The following is a 15183-nucleotide window of genomic DNA, read 5'->3' on the forward strand; positions in this document are numbered from 1 at the left end:
TGTTCCTTTTTGGCTACCCAGTTTTGGAGTCCCTTCCCAGGCTTGTGGAAGATGCCATCTTAGGAGTCTTCATGGAAGCTGGAGCCTATTGCTTAGCTGTCAACATAGAGGCTGAAAATGTCAGATGCTTCTCAGCCTCCTTTAGCTGCAGGGCTTAGTCATGTGATCTGGGCTGGGCCAATCAGGTGCCGTGGACTGAGGAGCCTGGACCAAGCCAGAGCCCAGCACAGAAACTTTTCTGGTGGAAGTGGCCATGGCTACTGCAGCCTTGTCTAGATTCCAGGGCAACAGCAGCAGGGTCATGGTTCAGACCCCAGCCATGGTTGTGGCACAGCTGCCCAGGGCTCTGAGAACAGAGCAGGACTCTCTGGATAGCTTGTGCACCACAGTTCTGGCCATGCTCCTGGCTGCTGTCTGGCAACCTTTGTTGTCATTCATGCCCTGAACCTGGGTCTTCAGCCTTCCCAGAGACTCTGTGGGCTGCCCAGCAGCCCAGCATCCTTCCCAAAAATCCCTCTTCTGCTTAAAATCATCCAGAGCCAGTTTCTGTTGCATTTTTAAGTCAGAGTTCGGACCAATTCACAGTCTTATTTCAGTCTCCGCATCCAACTTATTTTTGTATTTTGCTTTGGTACACACAGTTCTGAGAAAATTCTAATCATACAGATGGATGGTTATAAATAATAATGATAACAACTATTACTAGCTGGGCATGGTGCCTTATGCCTGTCATCCCAGCACTTTGGGAGGCTAGGGCAGGAGGATCACTTGAGCCCAGGAGTTCAAGACCAGCCTGGGCAACATAGCGAGACCCCATCCCTACAAAAAAAAATTTAAAAAATTGCCAGGCATGGTGGTGCATGTCTGTAGTTCCAGCTACTTGGGAGACTGAGGTGGGAGGATTGCTTGAGCCCAGGAAGAAGTTGAGACTGTAGTGAGCCGTGATTGCACCACTGCACTCCAACCTGAGTGACAGAGTGAGACACAACAGCGACAACCACAAAAAAACTATTACATAGCACTCACTATATGCCAGGCCCTGTCCTAATCACTTTGCATATATTAATTCACTTAACAAACCTTTTGAAGTGAGTCTATCATTAACATCCCCCTTTTGTAAATGAGAAAACTGAAGGACAGAGGAGTGATTTGTCCGAGGTCAAGGACTTAAATTTAGGCAGTCCCAATCCAGGATTTGTGCTCTTAACTCCTGCTAAAGGATTTTTTTTCAGATTATCTTTTGAGATTAGAATGTCTTCAATTAAACCAATCTAGAAGCTAGAAAGAGAAGTAGTAGAAGTATTTGTTTCAAAGTTGAGGCCAGGCACAGTGGCTTATGCCTGTAATCCCAGCACTTTGGGAGGTGGAGGCGGGCGGATCATGAGGTCAGGAGATGGAGACCACGGTGAAACTCCATCTCTACTAAAAATACAAAAAATTAGCTGGGCACGGTAGCAGACGCCTGTAGTCCCACCTACTGGGGAGGCTGAGGCAGGAGAATGGCGTGAATCCGGGAGGCGGAGCTTGCAGTGAGCCCAGATCCGCACCACTGCACTCCAGCCTGGGTGACAGAGCCAGACTCTGTCTCAAAAAAAAAAAAAAACTGAGTAACTATCAAAATATTAAACAACTGCTTTTCGTCATCATAAACATAAAAATCAGGCAATAAACAACTAAAACTTATGACAAATATTAAACAAACAAGACAATTTCATCACTCTGCCGGTGGTGTTCCCTGTTATAGGCCTGGTGGTTTATGGAGCCTGGTACACCCAACTGCAGGAAGCTCTTGGCTCTTCATTGCTTTGCTCTTCACAAGCAGACGTGCCCAGGCTGGCACAGCACTGCAACATCTGCTTGACATACCCATCTCGGCGCCAGCTGGGCTCAGAGATGCTGGGAGGAGCTTGTGCCAAAGTCTGCACAAAATTGAGTTTAGAAAAAATTACTGCCGGGCGCGGTGGCTCACGCCTGTAATCCCAGCACTTTGGGAGGCTGAGGCGGGCAGATCACCTGAGGTTGGGAGTTCGAGACCAGCCTGACCAACATGGAGAAACCCCGTCTCTACTAAAAATACAAAATTAGCCAGGCATGGTGGCACATGCCTGTAATCCCGGCTACTTGGGAGGCTGAGGCAGGAGACTTGCTTGAACCTGGGAGGCAGAGGTTGTGGTGAGCTGAAATCATGCCATTGCACTCCAGCCTGGGCAACAAGAGCGAAACTCCATCTAAAACAATAAGAAAAAAATATTACACAGATGGGAGTATGTCAGAGAGGCACAGGAGTTAACTCTGTCCCAGTGGTCAAAGTTGGAACAATGTCACCAACAAAATAAAGTAGTATTGGATTACAACCCAAAGTGTAGAATAAATATCTGTGAATCCATACTTAAATAATTTTTAATTTAAAAAAGAATAAATGACCCATAAACCACCAGGCTGTGTGTGGTGGCTCACACCTGTAATCCCAGCACTTTGGGAGGCCAAGGCGGGGGGATCATTTGAGGTCAGGAGTTCAAGACCAGCCTGGCCAACATGGTGAAACCCCCATCTCTACTAAAAATACAAAAATTAGCCAGGTGGGGTGGCAGGTGCCTGTAATCCCAGCTACCTGGGTGGCTGAGGCAGGAGAATTGCTTGAACCAGGGAGGCGGAGGTTGCAGTGAGCTGAGATCGTGCCATTGGACTCCAGCCTGGGTGATAGAGTGAGACTCCATCTCAAAAAAAAAAAAAAGAAAGAAAGAATAAAAACAAACACTATTTCAGCTAGGTGATCAAGGTCAACATCAGCACTCATAAGTCACGTTGATAGTACATACCCTTGATATGATATCATGAAAATGACACCTTTATCTCTGTGATCTTCCTTCCCAAGTCTCTTAACTCCAGTCTACTTGTGAGAAAACCATTAGATAAATCTCACTAGAGGGCCATCCTACAAAATTCTCTGCTAGTACTCTTCAAAACTCAGAAGGTCATCAAAAACAAGGAAAGTCTGAAAAATTGTCACAACCAAGAGAAGCCTAAGGAGATACGACAGCAAAATGTAAGGTATTATCTTAAACAGGATCTGGGGACAGAAAAAGGCCTTTAGGTAAAAACTAAGGAAATATGAATAAATTATGGACTTTAGTTAATAACGTGTCAACATGGTATATCAATTGTGACAAATGTACCCTATCAATTTAAGATGTTAATAATAGGAGAAAGTGGCTGCTGGAAGGTAACATGGGAACTCTATTATTTGCTCAGTGTTTCTGCAAATCTACAATTTTTCTTTCCTTTTTTCTTTTTTTCGAGATGGAGTCTCACTCTGTCACCCAGGCTGGAGTGCAGTGGCGTGATCTAGGCTCACTGCACCCTCCACCTCCCTGGTTCAAGCGATTCTCCTGCCTCAGCCTCCTGAGTAGCTGGGATTACAAGCAGGTGCCATCACGCCTGGCTAATTTTTTGTATTTTTAGTAGAGACGGGGTTTCACTGTGTTAGCCAGGATGGTCTTGATTTCCTGACCTCGTGATCCACCCGCCCCTGCCTCCCAAAGTGCTGGGATTACAGGTGTGAGCCACTGCGCCCGGCCTAAAATTTTTCTAAAATATAAAATCTATTAATAAAAAAAATGGCTGCCCTCTTAAAAAATTAGTTTACCTGGTGATGCAACTTAAATCACCAAGGTCTTGACATGATAAAAGTAAGTATTTAATGCATTTATATTGTTATGGACTAAACTTTTTCATATACTTTTATAGAGACAGAGTCTTGCTATGATGCCCAGGCTGGATAGAGTGCAGTGGCTATTCACAGGTACGATCACAGTGTATTAAAACCCCAAACTCCTGGGCTCAAGTGATCCTCCCACCTCAGCCTCCCAAGTAGCTGAGACTATAGGCACATGGCACCATACTTGACTAATTTTTCACATTTTTTTATAGAGACAAGGTCTTGCTATGTTGCCCAGGCTGGTCTTGAACTCAAGCTATCCTCCCGCCTCAGCCTGCCAAAGTGCTGGGATTACAGGTGTGAGCCACCAAACCTGTCCCCTAAACGTTTTAGTAGCTGTTTTAAAACGTATTTAATAGGGCCAGATGTGGTGGCTCACGTCTGTAATCTCAGCACTTTGGGAGGCCAAGGCAGGAGGATTGCTTGAGCCCCAGGAGTTTGAGAGCAGCCTGAATAACATGGCAAAAGCCCATATTTAAGGAATAAAAAAATACGAAAAAAATTAGCTGGGCATGGTGGCATGCGCTCATAGTCTCAGCTACTCTGGAGGCTGAGATGGGACCTAGGGGAGGTCAAGGCTGCAATGAGCCAAGATCATGCCACTGCACTCCAGCCTGAGTGACAGAGTGAGACCCTGTCTCAGAAAAAAAAAAAGAAAAGAAAAAAGAAAACAATTAAATATAATTGTAATGAGATTCTAATCTTTCCATTGGCACTGCTGAATGACTTCAGAGTAGCTGAGCACAGTTTGAAATCCACTGATCCACCCTGATGGAAGGGAAAGAAAAGATAAGGTCCTTAGTCTTTGTCTCTAAAACTCTCTGGATCTCTAAGGTGGAGGAAAAACTCCATATGTCAAGGCAAAGCACTTAAAATCAACTCAATGATTTCCCCATCCCTCCCACCACCACCCAAGACACTGTATGAGCAACTGTTCGAAGCCAAGGCTGCAGTTGTCTTTGTCCTGTATCTGCCTGTCAAGCCCAGCGCTCCCCAGCCGCGGGAAGGGCAGAAAGCTGGAATTAAGTGGGGCAACAGATGGTTGGGACATGGCCTCTTGATGCTCAGCTGCACTGTCCAGCCTGCCAAGCTGTGTACATTTCAAACGTCTGGGGTTCAACCAAAGGAGACGAGTAATTTTAAATTACTTGCTGAAACACATGGTTAATCCCTGGGTAGCCAGAGAAGAGTGCTTTAAAACCCTACTTAAATCTAGTGGGGGAGCAAGGAAACCCCGTGTGCTTTCTTGCCTTTGAACCCAAATCAGGCCACCCTATGTGGAGCTGGGCATTTGTTCAGGATCCTAGTGTGCATCCTGCTTTCTGTGCTTTTTGAAAGGGTAGGCGTTTCTGTCTGTGTGTTGATTTGGGGTGACAGTGGGGAGAGATAGTCTGTTCGGCAGGTAGATTTGGATCCCGAGAAACGATGTACCCTGGCATTTGCCTCCTGGCCTGGAATTGGGGGACTCCGAGGTCAACCTGCTTCATAAATTCCATTAGCTGTTTTTCCCTGTCCTGGTTCAGGTCTTTCTTATTTCTTTCTTTCTTTTTTTTTTTTTTTTTGAGACGGAGTCTCGCTCAGTCGCCCGGGCTGGAGTACAGTGGCGCAATCTCGGCTCACCGCAAGCTCCGCCTCCCGGGTTCACGCCATTCTCCTGCTTCAGCCTTCTGAGTAGCTGGGACTACAGAAGCCCATCACCACGCCCAGCTAATTTTTTTTTCTATTTTTAGTAGAGACGGGGTTTCACCGTGTTATCCAGGATGATCTCGATCTCTTGACCTCGTGATCTGCCCGCCTCGGCCTCCCAAAGTGCTGGGATTACAGGCGTGAAGGTCCTTCTTATTTCTTGCATGGATGTTGCCAACAGTCTTCGGTTTCTTCTCAGTCCTGTGTCAGTAGGCTCTCCTACTACACAGGGGCGTCTCGTTATTACACAGCATCTCCCATCTTGACTATACCCATTCCTCGCCTCTGCATCTCTTTCCAACTTCTTGAAATAGTAGACAGGGCCAGGTGCGGAGGCTCACGCCTGTAATCCTAATGCTTTGGTAGGCTGAGGCAGAAGGATCGTTTGAGGCCAGGAGTTGGCGGCCAGCCAGGGCAACATAGTTGGACACTGTCTTCACAAAAAAAAATTAAAAATTAGCCCAGCGTGGTGGCGCACACCTGTACCCCCAGTAACTCTGGAGGCTGAGGTGGGAGGATCACTTCAGCCCAGGGGTTCAAGGCTGCAATGAGCTATGATTCTGCCACTGCATTCCAGCCTGGGTGACAGCGCGAGACCCTGTCTCAAAAAAAGGAAAAGAGTCTGCTCTCTCTGGTTTCATTCTTCCTGTTCACTCATCTGTCCCTACTGTTCCACTGAAACTTCCCGTGTAAAGGTCACCAGCAACTTACATGTTGCAAAATCTAATGGGTCTACCTCTGCCATCGTAAAACTTGACCCTTCAGTAGCATTTGACACAGTTGACCACTTCCTCCTTCTTGAGGCATTCTTCCTTCTTCGTTTGAACGATGATACTCTCTCCTGGTTTTCCTCTACCTCTATGGCTATAGAGGTAGACTCTTCTCGGTCTCTTTGGCAGGCTTCTCCTTTACCTGACCATTAGTGTTGGGGTACTTTAGGGCTTGGTTCTGAAATAGCATCTAGTCGCTGTCTAAAGCTCTCAGAATGATCTCATCTACTCCAGAGCTCTAAATACCACCAAAATACTGATGACGCCCAATTTTACATCTCCATGCCTGAGCCCAGACTCACGCATCCTCCTCTTGCTTTATGTCTCCACCTGGCTAACAGGCACTTCAAATCATGCATTTCCACAATGGAGCTCTTCATTCTCTTTATCCTCAAAATCTCTCCCTCTCCTCTCCCCTCCCCTTCACCCCTTTAGCTTCTTTATCCGTCTATTTGCACCGGGCAAATTCTAGAAGTCATCTTTCATTCTTCTTTTCCCTCATCCCACACATCCAGCCCATCACCATGTTTAGTCAGTTCTATTAAATACCTCTTGTCTCTACCTCACTTTTCTTTCCATTTCCGCAGACACATTCTTAGTCTAAGCCACCCTCATTTTTCCCCTGGACAACTGAAAAAGCCTCTTTAGTGGCCTCCCTGCTTCACAACAGTCCCTCCCAAATACATTCTCCACCAGAAGTGAGAGTGAACACTTCAAAAATGTAATTTGGGGCCAGGTGCGGTGGCTTATGCGTGTCATCCCAGCACTTTGGGAGGCCGAGGCAGGCAGATCACTTGAAGTCAGGAGTTCCAAACCAGCCTGGCCAACATGGCGAAACCCTGTCTCTACTAAAAATACAAAAAATTGCGGGGCATGGTGGCAATCCCAGCTACTCAGGAGACTGAGGCACGAGAATCACTTGAACCCGGGAGGCGGAGGTTGCAGTGAGCCAAGATCGCACCACTGCACCCCAGCCCAGGCAACAGAACGAGGCTCTGTCTCAAAAAAAAAAGTAATTTGGTGATATATAGTCATTGTCTCATTAAAGGAGTATTTATTGAGTGTCTGCTATTGTGCTACGTATCAGACAGTGAACAAGTCTCTGCTCTTGAGAAGCTTACAGTCTCATGGTGAGAGACAAGCAATAAACATAATTAAATTCATATGTTAGAAGGTAATAACCGTATGGAAAAAAGTAGATCAGGTAAGGGGATCTCAGGGAACATAGGTCTATGTGTTTGTTGCAGGGGGTTGTAATTTTAAATAGGGGAGTAGGAAATGTTTGATCTCTAAATATCATTTCCTACTAAAAGAGTTCCTAAGAGAAATGTCTAATTCCATGCCAGAGCTAAGAAATGCGTAAGATGATTCTGGAATATCTTGTTACACCAGAAAGCAAAGAACCTAACAAAGACCGTTAGGGTGGCATCAAAAGGACCCAGTAGCCAAGTTCAGGAGACTCTCATTGGCCAGATATGGAACAATTTGAGTGTCTGAAAGAATAACAACTGCAGTGGGTCAAAATATATACAAGTCAAAATACCTGAGTTCGGCCTGGCACGGTGGCTCACACCTGTAATCCCAGCACTTTGGGAGGCTGAGGCAGGCAGATCACCAGGTCAGGAGATTGAGACCATCCTGGCTAACATAGTGAAACCCCATCTCTACTACAAATACAAAAATTAGCCAGGCATGGTGGCTGGCACCTGTAGTCCCAGCTACTTGGGACTACAGAATGGTGTGAACCCGGAAGGCAGAGGTTGCAGTGAGCCGAGATCGCACCACTGCACTCCAGCCTGGGCGACAGAGTGAGACTCCATCTCAAAAAAAAGAATGAAAAAAATCTGAGATCATAATGATACTTTTAAAGTCAAGAACACAACCCATTGGTCACCTTTGGCAAGTTCTAAGGAACCGATTAATTATTCTGAAAACTGGTAAAGAAAAGGACAGAGTTAAGCATGTAGCCTGCTCTCTATATGAAAATAACCAAGGAAACCAAATAGTTGACGAGGAAAAGTTCCTCTTTATAGACATATTCCAGCTAAGAAATGAAGAAAAAAGATAGAATTAGAATATCATCATTTTACATCCTCTAGGGAAATAATCAGTCTAGGCCATGATCATCAACAGCTTCTAACATCGCAAAAAGAGCGAGAGCCAGATATTCAGCTCCTGACGAATGGACACAATACATCTTGTGAAGTAGTTTGGGTTTCCAGATAAAATACACAATGTCCAGTTAAATTTGGATTTCAAATAAATATCAAATAAATTTTAGTATAAATATATCCCAAACGTTCCATGAGACATACATATGCTGAAAAATGTTCAAGGACCAGGCTGGGCATGGTGGCACACATCTGTAATCCTAGCACTTTGGGAGTCTGAGGCGGGCGGATCACGAGGTCAGGAGATTGAGACCATCCTGGCCAACATGGTGAAACCCCGTCTCTACTAAAAATACAAAAATTACCTGGGTGTAGTGGCGCGTGCCTGTAATCCCAGCTACTCAGGAGGCTGAGACAGGAGAATCGCTTGAACCAGGGAGTTGGAGGTTGCAGTGAGCTGAGATCACGCCACTGCACTCCAGCCTGGGCAACAGAGTGAGACTTTGCCCCCCCTCCACAAAAAAAAAAATAGTTCAGGGACCGGGCGCGGTGACTCACACCTATAATCCCAGCATTTTGGGAGGTTGAAGCAGGCAGATTGCTTGAGCCCAGGAGTTCAAGACCAGCCTGGGCAACATACCAAGACCTCATTTTTACAAAAAATTAAAAAATTAGCCAGGTGAGGTGGTGCACACCTGTGTTCCCAGCTCCCTGGGAGGCTGAGGTGGGAGGATCACTTGAGCCTGGGAGGTGGAGGTTGTGGTGAGCCAAGATCGCCACTGCATTCCTGCCTGGGTAACACAGCAAGACTCTATTAAAAAAAAAAAAAAAAAGCTCATTATCTGAAATTAAAACTTAACTGGGCATCTTGTATTTTTATTTACTAAGCCTGGCAACCCTAGAAGTAGTGTGGCCAAAATAATCACACGTGAACCCACTTTAACCTCAAAATCTAACTACTAGGAAATATAGCAATGTTGTAATCAGCAACATTCAGACTGTGAGAAACTTTGTCCTGCAGAACAGACCACTCAACTTTTTCAACAAGTAGAAAAAGAGAGAGAGAAAAAGAGACTGAATTTTGTTTAGATTCTGATTCAGTAAATCAAGGGTAGGTGCAGCCACTACAAAAATCAGTCTGGCTTCTGAGAATCCCTCTTCCTCTGACTCCAGGCTTCCCCTGGGCTTTCACATCATAGTGCAGCAACACCAAACCACTTTAAATTGAGGCCCCTTAGAGGCAATCTTGAGAGATGCTTGGGGCCAAGTCTTGTTTCACTAAACCAGATTACAAGTGGAGGGGTGATGTAAGGAGGGGAGAAAAAGCTAAGATCCTAGTTTTTGGGGTAGGATGAGATGAGAGCTGAGGTGCAGCAACTGCAATGCAAGAGGGCACTTTGGGGAAGGAGCAGAGATGTTTTTAAAAGGCGGTGATTGGGAAGTTTTGTTGGTGATGTGTGATGTCTGCCCCTCCTTTTCCTGCTCATGCCTTTGGAGCAGGTAATTTGGATGCTGGGCTGGATCTACAGGGCTCAGAAGTGTGGTTGAAGGCCGAGTGTGGTGGCTCACGCCTGTAATTCTAGTGCTTTGGGAGGCCAAGGTAGGTGGCTCACTTGAGGTCAAGAATTTGAGACTAGCCTAGCTAACATGGTGAAACCCCGTCTCTACTAAAAATACAAAAATTAGCTGAGCATGGTGGCGGGCGCCTGTAATCCCAGCTACTTGGGAGGCTGAGGCAGGAGAATTGCTTGAACCCAGGAGGCAGAGTTTGCAGTGGGCCGAGATCGTGCCATTACACTCCAGCCTGGGCAACAGAGCGAGACTCCGACTCAATCAAAAAAAAAAAAAACAATAAGAAAGGTGGACGAAGAAGTCATGGCTACCTTCAGGCCATATCACGCCGGATTCTATTTAGATCTGTCTCCCTGTCATGAACCCCTCAAGGGCACAGACTGTGTTTCCAGCTTTAGATTTCCTACTGCCTATTAAAGTGTCTGTCACTTCATACATATCTGGTGAATAAATGAATGAATGAATGAGTGAATGAAGCCTCCTCATTTGCAGAGATGGTGGTCTTCTGATATAACAAATTGTGGTCATCAGATATACAATTGACTTATGGAACACTGAATTTAACCTTTGCTATGTCCACACACCAGGAAGGAATATTCTAGACTTAGCAACTAGGCTCGGGCTGGGCATGGTGGCTCACACTTGTAATCCCAGCACTCGCAGAAGCTGGGATGGGAGAATCACTTGAGCCCAGGAGTTTGAGACCAGCGTGGGCCACATGGCAAGACCCTGTCTCTACAAAAAATAAAAAATTAACCGGGTGTGGTGTCATGTGCCTGTAGTCCCAGAAACTTGGGAGGCTGAGGTGGGAGGATGGCTTGAGTCTGGGAGGTTGAAGCTGCAGTGAGTCGTGGTTGTGCCACTGCACTCCTGCCTGGGCAATAGGGCAAGACCCTGTCTCAAAAAAAAAAAAAAAGAAGAAGAAAGAAAGGAAAGGAAGGAAGGAAGGGGAAGGAAGAAGAAGGAAAGAGAAGGAAAGGAAAAGAAAGAAAGAGAAAGAAAAGAAAAGAAAAAATGCATAGAACATATTTGGACAATTTAACAAATACTTACAAAGCAGCTCTCTGTGTAACAACACTTGAGTGAAGAAACAGTAATGACCGGGTGTGGCAGTTCCCGCCTGTTATCCCAACACTTGGGGAGGCTGAAGTGGGAGGATTGCTTGAGCCCAGGAGTTAAAGACTGCAGTGAGTTATGATTGCACCACTGCACTCCAGCCTGGGTGGCAGAGTGAGACCCTGTCTCAAGAAAAGAAAGAGAAAGAAAAGAAAAGAGAAGAGAAGAAAAAAGAAAAGAAAAGAAGGTTCAGTTCACTGGGTCAGAAGCCCTGGAGTCACTTTCCCAGGCATCTTGAGACGCTTTCCTCTGTGAATGGAAAGCCCAGCCTGCGTCCTGTTTTCTCTTGCAGTTCAGCTTTGTGAGTGTCTGCAGTGTACGTGTCTTGTGATGTGTTATGGGAGCTGTGATGACGCTCACATCACAACCAGAAGATGACCTTGGAAGGAGAACCCTGGACAAGGCAGGAAAAATAATGAGGGCAATCAAGAGTCTGGAAAGCCCTGGCAGCTATGAAAGGTTTGAGCCATGCACCAGTCACCATCTATGTACTCAAGAGAAAGAAAGAAGAGATGAAAGATACCGCTCCCTTCACCCCACACCTCTATCTGGAGGAAAGAATAACACAAAGAAAAAAAAACATGAGAGAAAGGCTGCCTTGTGAGAACTCTGGGCTTGACTTAAAAGGTTCTCGTTCTATGACCATGATGTAATAAGTCATTTTTTATATCTGAATGACATTGTTCTTCTACAGCATCATCTTATGATCTATAAATGTATCCCATTGATACTGCCATTAAAATATTTTGGGTTTTTTTTTCCTGAGGTTTTTAGAGGAAAAATCAAGACTTAATCTTTTTTTTTTTCCTGCTTAATCATACATTTTATTCCCCAGACATGGTTCTGAAGGACTCTGGATGGTCCAAAAACTCATATTCGCCTGCAAAGGTGGAGGTTGTAACCACCGGGGACATGCTATGAGTTAGGCAGGCATTATTCAGTGAGGAGGCCTAGAAAGGCATAGAGGCAGCAGCAGTACAGGTACAGTAGTGAGAAGGCGCCCCAGGCTGCAGACTCCGTGAGGGCAGAGACCATCCACCTTGACACACAGTAGGTGTGCTGTAAAGTTTGTTGAATGAATAAATGAAAGAAAGAGAAAGACCATCACATATATGGAAGTGTAAGTTCTTCAGTGTCTTTTAAAAACTAGAAAAAAGGGCCGGGTGCAGTGGCTTACGCCTATAATCTCCTTTAACAGGAGGATTGCTTGAGGCCAGGAGCTCAAGACCAGCATGGGCAAAAAATTGAGACCCATCTCTATAAAAAAATTAAAAAATTAGCTGGGTGTGGTGGTGCACATTTGTAGTCCCAGCCAGCTACTCGAGAGGCTGAGGTGGGAGGATCACTCGAGCCCACAAGTTTGACACTGCAATGAGCTGTAATCACCTCACTATACCCAAGCCTGGGTGGACACACTGAAACCTTATCTCCAAAATATATATATGTGTATATATATATATGTATATGTGTGTATATGTGTGTGTATGTGTGTGTGTATATATATACTGGCTGCAGTGGTTCACGCCTGTAATCCCAACACTTTGGGAGGCTTTGGGAGGCTGAGACAGAAGGATTGCTTGAGCCCAAGAGTTCAAAACCAGCCTGGGCAACATATTGAGACCCTGTCTCTATTTCTATTTAAAAAAATAAAATTCTTTCTTTCTTTTTTTTTTTTTTCTGAGACTGAGTCTCCCTCTGTCACCCAGGCTGGAGTGCAGTGGTGTGATCTCAGCTCACCGCAACCTCCGTCTCCCAGGTTCAAGTGATTCTCCTGCCTCAGCCTCCAGAGTAGCTGGGATTACAGGCACCCGCCGCCATGCCTGGCTAATTTTTATGTTTTTAGTAGAGACGGGGTTTCACCACGTTGGCCAGGATGGTCTCGAACTCTTGACCTCAAGTGATCCGCCGGCCTTGGCCTCTCACAGTGCTGGGATTACAGGCATGAGCCATGGCGTCCAGGCACCACCCCCCCCCAAAAAAAATAATAATAATTTATTTCTTAAAAAAGTGAAAAAAACAGGCCAGGCATGGTGGCTCACGCCTGTAATTCCAGCACTTTGGGAGGCCGAGGCAGGCAGATTAACTAAGCTCAGGAGTTTGAGACCAGCCTGAGCAACACAGTGAAACCCCGTCTCTACTAAAATACAAAAAACTAGCCAAGCGTGGCAGCGTGCGCCTGTAATCCCAGCTACTCAGGAGGCTGAAGCAGGAGAATTGCTTGAACCCAGCAGACAGAGGTTGCAGTGAGCCGAGATTGTGCCACTGCACTCCTGCCTGGGAGACAGAGCGAGACTCCGTCTCTAAAAAAAAAGTAAAAAAAACCAAAACCCTAGAAAAAGGAAGCCCAATTTATCCATTATTTCAGTCTCACATAGGACCTGAAAATGACATTTCCAGGTGCTTCTCAAGGAAGCTGAGTCCATTTCACCAGAGTAAGAGGTATTAGAGCCAGCACCAGACTCCATCAGGAAACCAGCACTCTCGGGAACAGCATTGGAATCCCAGGGGATTTGAAGGTATTATTATTATTATTATTATTATTATTATTATTATTATTATTGTTGTTGTTGTTGTTGTTGTTGTTGTTGTTCTTAATGGAAACAACCCTTCAAGTAAAGACTACAAACTTTTTTTGTGTGCAAGCTGATAGAGCCTCAGCTTTGGGAGGCTGTGTTAGTTTTCCTGGGCTGCCATAACAAAATACAACAAACTGGGTGGCGTAAAACAACAGAAATTCATTGTCTTGCAGTTCTAGAGGCTACAGGTCCAAAATCAGGGTGTTGGCAAGGTTGTGTTTCCTCTGATAGAGGTCACGGAACCCTCCCTTGCCTCCTCCTAGCTGCTGGTAGTTTGCCTTGGCTTGCTGCAGAAGCAGTCCAGGCTCCCCGTGTCCCGTTCTCCCTGTGGGTCTCTGTCTTCACATGGCCATCGTCTTATGACACCAGTCACGTTGGATTAGGGGTCCATCCTACTCCAGTGTGACCTAACCTTACCTCATTACATCTGCAGTGACCTATTTCCAAATAAGGTCAGACTCTGAGGTACTGGGTCAAGGAGTTAAAACTTCAATATATCTTTTTTTTTTTTTTTTGAGACAGAGTCTTGCTCTGTTGCCCAGGCTAGGGTGCAGTGGTGCAATCTCCCCGGCTCACTGCAACGTCCATCTCCCAGGTTCAAGCGATTCTCCTGCTTCAGCCTCCCAAGTAGCTGGGATTACAGGCTTACACCACCACGCTCAACTAATTTTTGTATTTTTAAGTAGAGACAGGTTGGGCGTGGTGACTCACGCCTGTAATCCCAGCACTTTAGGAGGCCGAGACGGGCAGATCACAAGGTCAGGAGTTCAAGACCAGCCTGGCCAACAGAGTGAAACCCCGTCTCTACTAAAAATACAAAAAATTAGCTGGGCGTGGTGGTGGGCATCTGTAATTCCAGCTACTCGGGAGGCTGAGGCAGAAGAATCACTTGAACCCGGGAGGCAGAGGTTGCAGTGAGCCGAGATAACGCCATTGCACTCCAGCCTGGGTGACAGAGCAAGACTTTGTCTCAAAAAAAAAAAAAAAAAGTAGAGATGGCTTTTTGCCACGTTGGTCAGTCTGGTCTCAAACTCCTAACTTCAGGTTATCTGCCAGCCTTGCCTGCAGTGGCGTGAGCCACCGCGCCTGGTCTAACATATCTTTTTGAGGGGATCATAACTTAATTCATAACAGAGACATTTGGAGGAACATGCTCCATTTAAAACTGAGTTGAATTCAGTGTCTCAATTGACAAAGAGAATCAAATTGTTACCTGCTTGGTCACTGTGTTCCACCTGAATCTGATGACCCTTTTCTGTACTCTGGTACCTACTTTCATCATAGCACCTGTCATACTATAGAGTAACTTACCATCTGTCATTTTTATCAGGCTGCGAGTCTTGGCTCTTACTTTACTTTTTTTTTTTTTTTTTTTGAGATGGAGTCTTGTTCTGTCATCCAGGCTGGAATGTGATGGCAGGTTCTCGGCTCACTGCAACCTCCGTCTCCTGGGTTCAAGCGATTCTCCTGCCTCAACCTCTGGAGTAGCTGGGACCACAGGCACATGCTACCACGCCCGGCTAATTTTTCTATTTTTAGTAGAGATGGGGTTTCACCATGTTGGCCAGGCTAGTCTTAAACTCTTGACCTCAAGTGATCCGCCCTCCTTGGCCTCCCACATTGCTGGGATTACA

This window comes from Pongo abelii, chromosome 15 (assembly GCF_028885655.2).
Source record: "Pongo abelii isolate AG06213 chromosome 15, NHGRI_mPonAbe1-v2.0_pri, whole genome shotgun sequence".
NCBI classification, from domain to species: Eukaryota; Metazoa; Chordata; class Mammalia; order Primates; family Hominidae; genus Pongo; species Pongo abelii.